The sequence below is a fragment of the Chelonoidis abingdonii genome, chromosome 13 (assembly GCF_003597395.2).
Source record: "Chelonoidis abingdonii isolate Lonesome George chromosome 13, CheloAbing_2.0, whole genome shotgun sequence".
Taxonomy (NCBI): Eukaryota; Metazoa; Chordata; order Testudines; family Testudinidae; genus Chelonoidis; species Chelonoidis abingdonii.
In genome coordinates this window covers 1,020,936-1,034,920 of record NC_133781.1, presented here as the reverse complement: position 1 = coordinate 1,034,920, position 13,985 = coordinate 1,020,936, and the positions used below count along the sequence as shown (strand labels likewise).

The following is a 13,985-nucleotide window of genomic DNA, read 5'->3' as shown; positions in this document are numbered from 1 at the left end:
CAGGATCGTCTCAGGAGGCTGAGACAGGAGCTCTGCCCAGTGCTGCCTGAACCCCTGAGTGAAGGGAAGAGCATGCCAGCTCCTGGACAGTGGGGCTGTGGGAGTCACAGGAGCCTGGGATGAGGCGTGGGGAAGGTTTGGGGTTTGTACCTGTTACTTTAGGACTTGGGGACAGGATGCTGTGGCTCCAGAAGGGGAAGGACTCTATAAAGCTGTCCAGCTAGAGGGCCAGGACCCTTCTACAGCTGGCATAGGCCAAAAGAAAGTGGAGGAAATTGAGGCGAAAGGTGCAGCCATGCTACAGCCAGCCAAGATGGAGTGTGCTGGGGCAGCAACTTTGCCACAAGCGCATATAGCAAAAGGCTATGAAGAAGGCAGTAAAGAACCAAAACCATGGGAGGTGAGTATCAAAGGCTGGGGAAGGCTGAGACTCCTAGACAGCCAGGGGTGGCCCTGCTCCCACTCCGCCCCCATGCACCCTCCTGCTTCCTTCTGCGCAGCTCTTCCTCCCCCATGCCAGGGGTGTGGCCTGGTCTGCGGCTGGGGCCACGGCCCATGCCATCCACCCACCTGGCCCTCTGGGGCTAGGGGGGCTGAAGGTGCTTGGGCCAGGCTGCCCACCCATCTGGAACTCCAAGTCTTGGGCCATGCTGCCCACCTGCCACCTGCCTGCCCAGTGCTCCACGACTGGGGGCACTGGCTGGGGCCATGCCTGGGGTGGGGGACTAGTGGCCACAGTGGGGGGCTCTGGGCTCCGGTGGGGAGTGGAAGGGGTGGTGGATGGGCCTTGGGCAGTTGGGGTGGGGATGGGGGCTAGCCTCTCCAAACACGCGTTTCACATGCCACCCATGACCAAAATCATGACTTATTTAAGCAGATAGGGTTTGGAGGACAGAGAGGTTACAGGGGACAGGAGGAGTTGGACGGAAACATGAGTGCTTTCCAGGGGACAATGGGGAGTTACCTAATTCAGAGGTGTCTGGCATAAGATTGAGCCTCCCATCACCCATGTCTCCTTTGTTTCTGAGTCCCACATGCCTGGCAAACACTGGCTTACCCAGAGTAAGCCAGAGGCAGTGCTGATCAGCTCCTAGGATGTGGTCCTGTGATTCCATGTGACAGTCAGTTGTCCCAGTTTCATTCAACAAGGAGTTAACAGGTTCCCATAGGATATTTATCAGCCAGCCTAGTTCTGTGTACAGAAGGACACGGCTCACTTGATGGCTTGGGCTGCCAGTTTGAACATGGACAGGTTCTGTGAGTGAAATTTCTTCTTTTGAAACTTTTGTGGAAGAATGGGGTACTTTGCCTTTTGGGGCACTTCTTACTTTGTCAATTGCTTAATATTTCACTAGTTTCTTGTTTCATAACTTTTTCCTCTCTCTATTTTTCTCATTATTGTATTTCTGTTTCTCTCTTTCTCTCTCAGTTGATTTTGTCCCATAAATCTTTACACCTTTTTAAGCATGGCAATGTGAATTTGGGGGAAAGAGCACCAATAGTGTATTTTTGGTTGCACTGTGCCTCAAAGATACACAGAAAGACAAATTTTATCATGGGTATAATAGTCTTGCTCTGACTAAAGTTCTAACATGGCTCTTGGACTCAGTTGAAATATTAAGAGTGGACTGTATTTTTGCCATATCAACAGACATCAATGTTCTAAATCAGTCCTATAATAAGGAACAAGAAAGCCCTGTAGGTTTTAAATACATTTACTCAAAACCAAGGTCCTGATCCTGCAAACCTCCTGCTAAGTGTTCTTAGAAAGAGCTCCTTTGAGTCACCATTGAGGGGTGCATTTCTGGCAAGCTAAGTTAATGTTAGAGCTGTTCAAAATGTGCAGTTTGAAAAAAATGAGCACAAAAGTGAATTGATTATTAACAAATATGTATGTTGAACAAATCATTTGTAATGAAAAATTCAATATTATCAGTTGATTGTTTTGTCTTTCCTTCAAAAACTGAAACACTTTGGAAATAGCTTGGAAAAAAAAATTGTCAAAAAAAACCCTAAACCCACAAAATTTCCATGAGAGATTAAAAGAACATTGTACAAGCCCTTTGAAATATTTTCAAGGAAAATATCACTTTCTTATTAGTTCTGGTTCATTTTACTTCTGGATTGGGGAAAAAATATTGTAAAAAGATAGAGATAATACTATCACACAACTGACTTCTTCTGTAGTCGTACATTCTCTCTCTGTTAATACTGCTAAACTCCAGAATCTGAGGTTATTAGCCTCTTCCTTGACCTCAGGGGTATCGCATCAGAGATGTTACTGAGCTCCACAATCTTAAAAAATGAGTTTCTTTCTCCATTTGCAGCATCTGATTTCTTTGTATATCTGTCTCTAGTACTTCTTCAGTTCTTACTCCTTGTGGTAGCACCAAGCTTAGAGATTCTCCCTAGCAAACTGAAGGAGTGGGAAAAATGCTTTACTGACCCCGACTATGAAGAACTGGTGGATATTGCAGAAAATGGGTTGGAAAAAGGGTGTCGTTCAAAGAAGATGGTGATCATAGGGGCAGGAATAAGTGGTCTCACTGCTGTCAAACTGTTGCAAGATGCTGAGTGCAAGGTAATACTAATGATCGACAGGAGTCAGAGACAGGCCAGGGAATCAGTGCTTCTCTGAAATGATCTGACTGTATTTACACAGTCAACAATGCTGAAGACAAAAACAAGGTGAATTTCAATTGGCTGGGTGCTGTGTGCACACAAGCAGTATATTACTCTCTTGGTTCACAAAAAGACTTGGGAGCCTAACTGCGACTTTAGGTACCTAACTCCCAGAATCAGGCCCTGGTGAGATTTGCAAAACCCCTGTTCAGTTGTCCCTGAACCTTCTAGATGCCTAAACTCACTTAATGCCTAACTTTGAGGGCACATATATTTTTGTCTGTGAGTATGGGCACTGCAGCTTGCCTTTAGGCACCCGGCACCCTTGTCTCAGTGGGACGCATGAACCTGGGGAAGGTCATTATTCCTCCCCCTAAGGGATCCAATCCATGCTTAGAGTTCAGGCCACACAGATGAATTCCCACAAAAGAGCCAGAGATGGGAAGAACAGGAGGACTTCCCTCATCACTTCCAGCCCAGTGATTAGGGTTTTCATCTGGGAAGTGGGAAACTCTGATTCAATTCTCCCCTGTGCATGGGGCAGGGGGGAGGGCAAGAGATTTGAACAGGGACCTATCATGCAGGGCTGGCTTTAGGGAAAAAGGCACCCTGGGCTAACCTGTATTTTGGCACTCCTGGCTTCCACTGCTTCCCTGGGCACCCCATCCATTCCCCCATCACCTCTGGCCCCTGCTGCCTCCCTGTCCATCCCCCTCTATTGCCCTCAGGTCCTGCTACCTCTTGCCCTCTCATTGCCCCAAGGTCCTTTCTGTGGCTTCATACCCCAGGCCCAACCCGCTACTTGCCTGTTGACTACAGCGCCCCCCCTGACCACAGCATCCTGGGAGGTCACTTGCATCACCCACCTGTAATGCTGGCCCTGATGCCACCTCTCAGAAGAGTGCTCTGACTACTGGGCAATGGGATAGTCTGATGTAGGTGTCCCTTTCTCTGACCATGGCGACTGAGTTGGGCCCTGCTGATGAGCTGTATAGAAGTACACCTATCTTCCCCCAGTTCACAGATGGCTCTGGGGCATAGGTGTTCAGACACCTAGAGGGAAGCAGAATTCCATCGCATCTCTCCCTTTAAATTTTGCATTTCTACTCATCCCCAGAGTAGAACCATAGGTACTTAGGGAACTTTGACAGTGAAAATGTAGGCACTGAGTGATGTTAGATGCTTGAAAGATTCAGTGGCAGACGAGCAGGGAGCGGGGGATTGTGAATGCCAGTGGCACCTACATTTGGGATTTAGGCACCTAAGTCCCTTTGTGAATCTCACCGTTAGAAACCGGCAAGTGAAAGAAAACCATGGTCTATGTTTCGTTTTTAGGTTCTGATTCTGGACGCCAGTGATCACGTGGGAGGACGCATCATGACCTATCACAATAAGGACAGAAGCTGGTATGTGGACCTCGGACCCATGTGTTTGCCCAAAGACCACGGGTAATACATTAACCCCTTCTCAGCCACCAATACTGTTCATAAAAGGCGAAGCCTCAGTTTTAAGATTTCTATGATCATTCCTAGAAAAAAAATAATGAAGGACTTTTATCTGATGAACTTAAGGTGCCCTATTCCTGCCTTGCGTGGACCACCTGCATTCCTCACATTGTCAGTTTGAGTGCAAGGGAGAGAGATATCTTTGAGGGGCTGTTACTCTTCCAGAACAGGTGGGCTGCAAATGGGTGAGGAGAAGCAGGGAGTGGACTGGAGCTATGGCTTTCTACTCTGCCAGCCAGTATATCTAAACTGGCTTAGCAGGGCAGAGCCTAGGATTGGCCGAGATAAATTCCCCCTTAGGCAAAGGGATTAATTCTCCCTTAGGCAAAGGGGTAACCAGAAATTAGAGTTACAATTTGCTTCCTGCTATGCTCTTGGAGTACATAGCTGTCATATACCAGCTATGGACTGGTTACAGAGGTCCCACCCCAGAGAGATCCAAGAGATGTGGGCCCTTTATGACAGTGATACTCAGACCTCAGTGGTTCAGAAGCCAAACTAGCTATTAACATGACCCAAAAGAGCCACAGTAGTGTGATTTCATTGTTTCATTTACTATAGTACTACTCATATTTAAACAATATGATGGGACATGTTTAGTATTTTGATATAAATTTGCTGTGAGAATTATATATATAATCTTAATTCTCTCAGCAAAGAAGTTAATAACTTATTGAACGTTGATCATTTAATTTGTTAACAGCATAAAAATTGGTTAATAACTTAAATGGATTAATAATTAAATCACAGTGTTTTCATATCATGTGCTGCAAAAAGCTACAGGAGACACATCAAAGAGCCACTTGCAAGCTGCAGTCTGACTATCATTGCTTTAAAACATATTTAATACACTACCAGCTATGGCTATTCTCAGCTCAGATAAGATGTTATACACACCACACCACATACTGGCTAAATATTTTAGTACAGTTCAGTATTTCATCACATCTTCCCTTTTACATCTTACATTCCTCCCATTGCAAAATTTACACTATTGTGCTATCATTAAAGTTTGGTGTGGATCAGTCTGTGACGTATCTCTGAGTCAGACTGGCTTTCTAATTACACAATCCAAAAGCATCACAATTTGACCATCTGGCTGTTCATTACTTGTATAACTGGCTGTGGTTGGTTAGGTATCTTCGAGGCTTCTTCTTATTCTGATCTGATGAGTTTGCTCTATTGTTTATTCTTTCTATGGGATTAGCTGTACATTTTGATGGTTTCTGTTGAACTCTCCACTGTCAGCCTCAATCACATATGATCTGGGCAGTTAATTCTTTTTTTCATTTTGATAGCTGGAATTCTTCATCCTTTTCCTCTATTAAGTTCAGCCAAAATACAGTCACCAGGTTCTAAACGGGCAGTTTTCTAACTAAGTGACATGTATTGTAAAAGTGTTTGCCTTTTTTCTGACTTGGCAACTTTCTTTCTGGCCATTTTGAAGACAGGTACTTTTTCAAAGTCAAAACAGTAGTTTTGAGTTATCTTCCCACCAGGAGTTGAGCTGGACTATATCCAGTAGTTGTTGTTAGTGTTAGCTCAGAAAAGCACGGAATGGATCTTCCCGCTATAGGATTTTCTTGGCTGTCCATGCAGCTCTCTGTCTCTCCATTCATTTGTGGGCAATGTGGGCTGCTAGTAATATGATCAAAATCATATTTTGTTTGAATTTCTTTAAATTCCACAGCAGTGAATTGTAGCCCATTGTCCATCACTACTGGAATACCAAAACAAGTAAAAGTGCACTTCAGTTTTTCAATAACACTCTGACATGTTATGTCTTTCTTTAAGTACATTATTTGTATGTACCTGGAAAAATTAGTTCACTCAACTAGATAATGATGTTTTCTAAAGCTGCATAAATCTACAGCTAGTCTGTTCCAAGGTTTGTTTGGTAAACATACTGTTATTCTATATGATTCAGTATTGTCTCTTAAGGTTATTTGTACTGGATTTCCTTTCAAAAGTCCAATATCATCAAATACTCCATTGAGTTCTTCCACCATTCTCACTAGGCCCACCAGGGGAGGGATAGCTCAGTGGTTTAAGCTTTGCCCTCTTAAACCTCAGATTGTAAACTCAGTCCTTGAGGGGGCTACTTATGGATCTGGGACAAAATCAGTACTTGGTCCTGCTAGGGATAGACCCCATGACCTTCCGGGGTTCCTTCCCATTTTATGAAATAGGTATATCTCCATTTTATTTTATTATTATTATTATTATAATGGCTGCCACACTGTGGCTAAGAAGGTTGTTAGTCTTTGATCTTTTGATCACATGCAGTCTAGATTCATAGCTTTTGTCTTTGTAATTTGTTTCTGTGGTGAACTTGTGCATGCAGTTCAGAATACCTCCATGGCTAGTCAGACCTGTATCAGGTGATTTCAGCTCTGAGTGGTAGAAGGTGACTGTATGTCCCTTCTGATATGACTGTCATGTGCGCTTCTGCGTCAATTTTAATGTCAATAGTCTTGCCATGAATATTTAGTTTCACTCTCAAGGCACACTCCATGTCATTTCTCATGGTAGATCCCCAGAAACACTGGTTTTTGATTGTCTGCAATACAAGTCAACCCCCGGACTGCTTTTGTGTGGCAGACAGCAGCAAAATGTCCATATTATGCGCATTTATTATATCTTTCTGTTTTGTCTAGACATACATTTCTTGGGCTATGAAATTTTTTACATCTTGTGTATGCAGTCTTGTCATTTATCTGGAATTTGTCCCTCATATCCTTAGGATAAAGACATGTAGAGCTTATGCTGTTTACCACTTCTAAGCTATTGTGACAGGTTTCAGAGTGGTAGCCATGTTAGTCTTTATCAGCAAAAAGAACGAAAAGTACTTGTGGCACCTTAGAGTCTAACAAATTTATTTGAGCATAAGCTTTTGTGGGCTAAAACCCACTTCATCGGCTGCACGCAGTGGAAAAATACAGTAGGAAGAGATATATACACAGAGAACATGAAAAAATGGGTGTTGCCATTCCCATTATAACAAAAGTGATCACTTAAGCTGAGCTGTTAACAGCAGGAGAATAAAAACCTTTTGTAGTGGTAATCAGGATGGCCCATTTCCAACAGTTGACAAGAAGGTGTGAGTAACAGTAGGACTTAAAAATAATCATGAGGAAATAGTTTTACTTTGTGTAATGACCCATCCACTCCCAGTCTTTAGTCAAACCTAATTTAATGGTGTCAAGTTTGCAAATTAATTCCAATTGAGCAGTTTCCCGTTGGAGTCTGTTTTTGAAATTTTGTTGTTGTAATATTGCAACTTTTAGATCTGCAATCGAGTGGGGGCCAGCGATTATGTTTCTCTGCATGTTTTTGAATGTTATACTTCTCCTGACGTCTAGATTTGTGTCCATTTCTGCTTATTTGTAACGTAGAGACTGTCCCGCTCCATTACATGCAGAGGGGCACTGCTGCACATGATATGGCATAATATCGCATTAGGTAGATATGCAAGGTGGAAGTGAGCCTCTGATAGTGTGGCTGATGTGTTAGGTCCTTATTGATGGTATACTGCAATAGTATGTGGAGATTGGCAACAGGCTATGGGGTTTGCATTGGATAGGTCGTTAGTGTAGTTGTGGTGTGTGGTTGCTGTTGAGATATTTTGCTTCAAGGTTGGGATTACACATCTGGTCCAGTGAGGACTGTCGTCTCCCAAGATCTGTGAGAATGAGGGTTATTACTATTCACGGGTTTCACCTGAGAGTCTATACACTGGCCTACTGGCAAAGTGCAAATTTCAGTAGGCGTTGGCGTGGCAAGAAAGAGCAGAGTGGCTGGAAGGTCACACATAAGGGCTAGCTGTGGTGCGTTTCACTTAACTCTTTCTGCCTAAGGCCGTGCTCTGTGGAAGGGTATGGATGTACAAGGGCCCAGCGTCGCTAAGGCCACAGGTGAGATCACTCAGGGCTGATTCTTGTCTGTCCCTTGCCAGGCCAAGTGCGTACGGGGGAGTAACGAACTGTTTACACTCACTCCGTACATTCAAGGCCACTATGGCGCCGCTTAATAGAATTTGGAGGAGACCGGATGACAGCACACGTAATGGATAGATAGCATCTTCGGGCCAGAATGATGTTGCTATGTCTCCTGGATCCTTATGAGTGAAACGGGGATCTCATATTAGCACAACTAGTGGTTATTCTTTCTGTATGTTATGCTTTGCTGGGCGTGTATTCTGAAAGGTATGAACCATGACTATAATTCTAGGTAATGGGTCTGAATCCCAGGGGAAGAAGCCAGATCAAATCTGGGAAAGGCTGTGGTCTGAAAGTAGTATTCAAAGAGTTGCATCATCTGAATGAGGTCATTCAACACTCACAATCAGATTGAAATACTGACTTGACTAGCAGATCCTTGATGTGCAGGGTGGTCATACGAGATGAAGAGACCTATACAGTAAAGGAAGAGCCACTAGTCCAAGAGATGTGTGCAGTTATGGTTCTTATATCCCTGTATGCTACCCACAAGAAATAACAGAGGAGAACGCCACTAGCCTTCACCCAGAGTCCCCACCTACAAAATTGAGCACTCGTTCCAGGGAGGCATCCAAGCGCCTGGCCTGAGGACGATGGGCTAGTGTTGAGCAATGCAAATTAACAAGGTTCTAAGATCAGGCTTGCACTCCAAAAAAACCAAGTCAGGCTTGAGGAACAACGGAATACACACTCCAATCTAGACTGTAACCGCTAAACGTGACTGTGAGGCTTCCTACGCAACAGTTTCTACGAGGAAGAAAACAAGGAAGGCCTAACAATCTCAGGTGTTCGTAATCTGACTCAAGCTGCCTCGCTCCATAACTGATTTGAGACAACAGAGCTAAGTCTGCCAGGATTCTATATCTAAAATTCACTGAGGATGGTGGGGCGTTATAAACAAAGGAGCCAGGATGGACCCACTGATCTAAGTGTTCCTGTGCTACGAGGGGAAAGACAACTGGGTGGAAGCCCTTGCTACTCACATATCACTCAAGACATGGGAGCATCACTCCCTCTCTCATCCCCCACATGTTAAGTAAAAGCTACATGAACTATGAAAATGTTTTAAGTGGCTGGGGCATTAAGGAACATACACAAAAGTGCACGTGTATCTTTGAAGTGTCCTAAAACGTAACTGTAACTTTGGTCTCTCAAAGCTTTTAATGACTCAGACCAGTTTTTTGTTTGCTCCCAGCAGTAGGTTTGGTATCTGACAAATAGGTACCAATTTAAGATAAAAAGAATTGGACAGGCATTTTTCAGAGAAAGGCCCTCAATTCTGGACTCCAATTCTCCAATTCTCAGGTTCACGGAGGACAAAGTTCTTGCTCGCATATTATTTACTTGACTGGGTGGAGATCAAGTGGAGATCCTACACGAAAGGATTGTTCATAGAGACTATTGATCCAGATGGACTCTTTAATATGAACTAGGTCTTAAAAAAACATTGATATGAAGACTTGTGCTCCATGGAGAAGCACCAATAATTCAAAAAACTAGTTAATAATAAGTAGTGCCTTTATTAGATTACTTTCAGTGTTCTATAGCTATAAACAACGCACAATGCTGGCAGGCTACTTATTAGCGAACTAACCAACTTTAATTTGCTAAACTGTTGTACAAATAACCTACACAGGATTAACAGAGTGTTATGCATTTTCCTAAGGTTTAAGTGACCGGAGAGTCCCAAAGCAGAAAAGCTAAGTATGAGTCTCCTTGTAGAAAACAGTTTTACTCATCTATTGCCCAAGGGACAGTGTAGGCAGGTCACAGGCAAAATCAGCACACGGCCAACATATGTTAGTTAACCACAATTAATATGGACAATATTCCCATTGAATTCTATCTTGCATCAAAAATATGGAAGGTATTGAAAGCCCACAAAGGGAGCATGTAAATATGTACAATATTATTCCACATCTTAAGTGGGCCAGAGTTATTAAGGTCCTTTGACAAGATGTTTTTTAGTTTTTTTGCTCTTCAGACTACAACAATTTTAAGTGAATTTTATGTTCAGCAAACAAAATCAAATCAGAATGGATGCAGATTGCAGAGCAGTATGCATACAGAAAGATATTAAATAAGACCAGGAGAGGGCATTAGTGGTTTGAATTCTGCATGGGAAAAACAGAACCAATTTCCAACTTCACTTGGAAAACATAATATGAGCAATGGATCTGTCAAACAATAATTGTTATACAGAGTCATAGACGACATTAGATGAGCATATTCTCACACAAGGAAGATTATTTGCAGGGCAAGTACTAATTCTATTTAACAGCACAAGATGGTGTTAATATTTGTTACAGATAATCAATGACCAGATCAAATCCTATAAGTTATGCCAATATAAATGAAGGCAGATGCTAAAGGCCAGTGCCCAATAAGACCATTTGAAAGAATTGGATCACAGATATTTGTAGGGTTAGAACAAGGGGAGAAGAGAGAATAGAAATAAAGCCTCTCAGCTTCTTTTCACATCTGCACTGGCAACTTTTATCTTCATCTGTATTGCAATCTCCTTTTCACACAAAATTGTGTGAACACCAAGTGGACACATGGGAGGCTATATGGAAAGGCTGATCAGCTGAGAAACTACTGACTGTGCGTATTCAGGTATATACCACGTCGATACTCCACTTATGCAGTTGGTACAGGTTTAACGGAAGTTTTGCACAAGCACACTTATAAAGCACGTGCAAATTATATGTAACTCCTAGAACTTCTCAGAATGGTTGAAGTTATTCCAGTGTACCAGAAAGCTTCAACGCTTCATGGAACAGTAATATTGCTAACATTATACCCACTTGCCCTGTACTACAGAGAGACTTGCAGAGTCGCAGACGGGGTGACCCTGTCGATTAGTGTATTGAACATTACACATGGGACTGCTAACAATTGGATATTAGCTATCAGTGCAAGCAGTTGCCCCTCTGGCCATGGTACATGGCCAAACTGGAATCTCTACAAATTAAGAAATGCACAAATTCAGACGTCAAAGAATAATACATTTAAAAAAGACCAACAGAAACAACTTTAATCTTCCTGGCCACTCGATTGCAGATCTAAAAGTTGCAATATTACAACAACAAAATTTCAAAAACAGACTCCAACGGGAAACTGCTCAATTGGAATTAATTTGCAAACTTGACACCATTAAATTAGGTTTGACTAAAGACTGGGAGTGGATGGGTCATTACACAAAGTAAAACTATTTCCTCATGATTATTTTTAAGTCCTACTGTTACTCACACCTTCTTGTCAACTGTTGGAAATGGGCCATCCTGATTACCACTACAAAAGGTTTTTATTCTCCTGCTGTTAACAGCTCAGCTTAAGTGATCACTTTTGTTATAATGGGAATGGCAACACCCATTTTTTCATGTTCTCTGTGTATATATCTCTTCCTACTGTATTTTTCCACTGCGTGCAGCCGATGAAGTGGGTTTTAGCCCACAAAAGCTTATGCTCAAATAAATTTGTTAGACTCTAAGGTGCCACAAGTACTTTTGTTCTTTTCACTTCGAAGCTAGTTTCTCACGTTTCCCATTTGGCATGTTTGTTTTGCGTTTTTTTAAGGTCAGACTGCTTTGCTATTTGAATAGCTACGTGTAGGATTAAGTCTGTTTTTAATTGTAGCTGCTGTGAATGACTTCACCTGTAAGCCCTGTGGTCAATCTATCTCTGATGTTTTCAGATTTCATAGTCTCCAGATCAGTTTTCTGTCAATATATGGAAAACTCTGATAAAAGATTCAACATTTTCCCCTTGTTCTTGAATTCTCTGGTGAAAATATGACCTTTCATAAGTCCCATTTCTCTGAGGTATAAAGTATGCATCAATCATAGGCAGAACCATTTCATAGTCAACTTTGCATCTGTCTTCAGTAAAGAAATAAGATTTGAAAGCTATGCTGTGCCAGCTTCCTCATAGCATAAATTAAAAAGAAACCATGAATATCATCAGTTTCCTTGTGGAGTTTGGTTGCAAAGCAAAACCTTGCATCCAATCTGTCCATTCTGAAGGTTTGTCAAAGCTGAAGTTCTCCAGGGCATTGAGGAGTGACATGTTGATGTGAGTGACCCTGCAACCTTTGCTGCTGTTTCTTTTCTTTTTTTTCTGCTTGCAACTTTTGTTGCTGCTTCCATTTTCATCTGGCACCAGTTAGACTGCCTTAACTTCTGACCCATGTTACGTACCCAGGAGCGAGCACAGGAATTTAAATTTGGCCCCTTTTGGGAGGCACAGAAGCTTGCTGTCCCCCCTCCCCACCCAGTCCCAGGAGGAGCCCGATGCCTCCCTTCCCCACTCAGCCATGGGAGAAGCTTGATGTTACCTCCCTCCACCCTGCCCTGGCTCCAGCCCCAGCCCCAGCCCAGGCTTGATCTTCCCTCCCTCCGCCCTGCTTCAGCCCCAATCTGATAGGAGATCGATTCTCTCTCCCTCCACCGAGCCCCAACACCAGTCCCAGCCTAGCCCCGGCAGGAGCTCGATCTGCCCTGCCTCCATGGCCCAGTGGCTGGAGAAGTTCTGTGCCCCCAATGATTATTGGGGTGGGACCGTGCCCCTGCTTGTCCCCCTTGAGCACACCCCATGTACCAGATACAGACTAGTTACAAAGCTTCTACCTCAGAGTTTCAAGAGATGTGGGCCCTTTAAGAGATCTTTAATATACTGCCAACTATGCCTGTTCCCAGTTCTCATAAAGTATGGTACACACCTCACCACCTAGTGGTTAAACTTTATAATACAGTTTAACATTCCATTATAACAGTGGCTTTCAAACAGGGGAATGCATACCCCTAGGACTACCCGAGCTCTTGTCATGGGGTATGGGAGAAAAAATTCTTCAGTGGTGGACAGACCAGGATTGGGAGGGTAGTGGAGAGATGCACACTTGAAAACTCCCCTGTGCAGGCTATCAGGCAGGGCAAGTAGATGCAGGGCTGGCCTTATGGGTGTGTGACCACCCAGGGCACCATGGCCAAGGGCATCAAGGTCAAGAGCAATGATCCCTCTTAATTTTTCCACCCGTATGCGGAATAAATTTTGTTATGTGCACCAAGGTAATGTACAGATGTGTGCCACCAGTAGAAACAAATAACCTAGATATAATATATACTTTTAAAAAGTTACCAATAGGGATAATTACATGAGCCAGGACAAGTTAGGCATTTTAGAACTCACTACTCAAATAATTAACTTTCAGTGTAAGAGCGAAATAAAAATTATGAAATACATAGACCAGTCAAAACAGTAAAATAACACACTTTGAACGACTAAAATTACAGAGAACGTATGTGCATTGCAGGAAGTACCAAGAATTAACAACAACATCAGAAGTGTTGAGAGGTGTGTGACACGGACAGTGTGTGTGTCTGTATATATGTGTGGTGACTCACAGACTATGTGTGTGTGAGACACAGTGTGTGACTGTTTGTGTGCGCGTGCATGTATGCTGGCTGCTGGGGAATTTTCTGAGAGACACCCATCCGCCATCTCTTTAAGGCACTCATTGAAAGCTCTCCTCCTCCTGAACCATGTCCCCTTTCCCCTGCTCTGCAGAGATTGGGTACATGGGCAGTGAATGTGAGTGAGTGTGTGGCCTGGTCTACACTACACGTTTAAACAGATTTTAGCAGCATTAAACCTATCTAACGCTGTACCTGTCCACACAACGAGGCCCTTTATATCGATATACAGGGCTCTTTAAATCAGTTTCTGTACTCCTCCCCAACGAGAGGAGTAGCGCTAAAATCGGTATTACCATATCGGATTAGGGTTAGTGTGGCTGCAAATCGACGGTATTGGCCTCTGGGCGATATCCCACAGTGCACCACTGTGACCGCTCTGGACAGCA

General features: G+C 43.3%; 1 pseudogene; it reads left to right on the top strand.

Annotated features, from left to right (window-relative positions):
- Positions 1-1,244: 1,244 nt before the first annotated feature.
- LOC116820392 (L-amino-acid oxidase-like) overlaps positions 1,245-13,985 on the top strand; it is a 25,380-nt pseudogene continuing 12,639 nt past the window's right edge.